The following is a 2,429-nucleotide window of genomic DNA, read 5'->3' on the forward strand; positions in this document are numbered from 1 at the left end:
CAAATGAAAGGTGTTAATGAGTATTTTAAAAGGGAGTGGGCCTTAGTTCTATAGGTGGACGCCCTTTCGAGATATCGCCATAAAGGTGGACCGGGGGTGACTCTAGAATGTGTTTGTACGATATGGGTATCAAATTAAAGGTATTAATGAGGGTTTTAAAAGGGAGTGGCCCTTAGTTCTATATGTGAAGGCGTTTTCGCGATATCGACCAAAATGTTGACCAGGGTGACCCAGAACATCATCTGTCGGGTACCGCTAATTTATTTATATATGTAATACCACGTAGTATTCCTGCCATGATTCCAAGGGCTTTTGATATCGCCCTGCAGAATTTTTTCATTTTCTTCTACTTAATATGGTAGGTGGCACACCCATTTTCAAAGTTTTTTCTAAAGTTATGTATACTTTGCGTCAAAAAACCAATCCAATCACCATGTTTCATCCCTCTTTTCGTATTTGGTATAGAATTATGGCATTTTTTTTTTTCATTTTTCGAAATTTTCGATATCGATAAAGTGGGCGTGGTCATAGTCGGATTTCGCCCATTTTTAATACCCAGATAAAGTGAGTTCAGATAAGTACGTGAACGAAGTTTAATAAAGATATATCGATTTTTGATCAATTTATCGTGTTTACGGCCGCGCGGAAGGACAGACGGTCGACTGTGTATAAAAACTGGGCGTGGCTTCAACCGATTTCGCCCATTTTCACAGAAAACAGTTAGATTGGCAAATTTTTGTTCAACTTATGGCATTAAAAGTATTGCAGACAAATTAAATTAAATTAAAAAGGGCGGAGCCACGCCAATTTTAAATTTTCTTTTATTTTTGTATTTTGTTGCACCATATAATTACTGGAGTTGAATGTTGACATAATTTACTTATATACTGTAAAGATATTCAATTTTTTGTTAAAATTTGCTAGTTTTATTTAGCACACATATAGGAATAGGAGTAACGTTCCTGCCAAATTTCATCATGATATCTTCAACGTCTGCCAAATTACAACTTGCAAAACTTTTAAATTATCTTCTTTTAAAAGTGGGCGTTGAAATGCCCATTGTCCAAAATTTTGCTAATTTTCTATTCTGCGTCATAAGGTCAACCCACCTACCAAATTTCATTGCTTTATCCGTCTTTGGTAATGAGTTATCGCACTTTTTCGGTTTTTAGAAATTTTTGATATCGAAAGTGGGCGTGATTATAGTCCGATTTCGTTCATTTTAAATAGATGAGTGCCCAGGAACCTACATACCAAATTTCATCAAAATACCTCAAAATTTACTCAAGTTATCATGTTTACGACAGACGGACGGACATGGCTAAATATATTTCTTTTTTCGACCAGATCATTTTGATATACAGAAGTCTATATGTATCTCGATTAGTTTATGCCGTTACGGATTATCGTTATTAGAACAAAATTAATATACTCTGTGAGCTCTACTCAGCTGAGGATAAAAAGGAATAATGACTAAAATTTTGTATTCATTATTCCAGACTTTCAAAAAAGTTCTACAATTTCCTGGGGCTAAAATCAAGGGAATATATATTCCAAATGGAATGCATTCCTTAACATCTCTTTTGAAGATATACTTTACCGCAGCAAATAAACAAAATTAAATGAGCATCTTGCATACGAAAAAATATATTTTGTTCGAATTTTTAGATAATGCACAATGAATGATACAAAAAGGAAATGAGGATACAGTCGCTTATAAGCAGTTAAAGAAAACAGTATTTGAAAGTGGTGGATATTTTCTTTCAACACGCAATTAAACTTACAAGGCGATGGTTCCATGAATCCACAAATGCAGTCGTATTGATGTCACAAATTAAAACGACTTATTCATTATTTATTAGTTGACAAAAGAGTTTAGTAGAATTTGCAGTTTTTGAAGATTTAGATGTAGACGTTAGGCCATCCGTTATTTCCCCGATTTGATTTTTCTTAACTGGAATGCTTTCAATTCTAGTTTGCTGCCCGTTGAAAAGTATCCAACCCAAAAATAGTTTGCATGTTACATTTTGCACAAAAAATGGTAAGAGTTTTAGAACTTAACATCCCCCCATTAGATCATATAATAGTGCTATTTTGCGATTGTTTTCCCAAACTAGTGAATATAAAGGTATGCTGGCCAAATGAAAACAACTGCGTCTACAGCAGTAAGTGGCCAGTGAAGATACAAAGCATTTATCTTCTTCTCTAAAGCAGCCGCTGTTGTAACCGTACATTTTGATACACATTCTATCCCCCCGCGAGTCAGGAGGTTAGAATATACCCGCGGTAGGTATGCCTGTCGTAAGAGACGACTAAAATACCGGATTCAAGGGGTTGTGTAGCGCAACTTTTTCATGTTGCCAGCGCAATATATAGCTTCTCCAAACCCAATTGTCAACCTGACCTATCCGTGGCGAATCCTGTTTCAT

This window comes from Eurosta solidaginis, chromosome 2 (genome assembly GCF_040869045.1).
Source record: "Eurosta solidaginis isolate ZX-2024a chromosome 2, ASM4086904v1, whole genome shotgun sequence".
In the NCBI taxonomy this organism is placed as follows: Eukaryota; Metazoa; Arthropoda; class Insecta; order Diptera; family Tephritidae; genus Eurosta; species Eurosta solidaginis.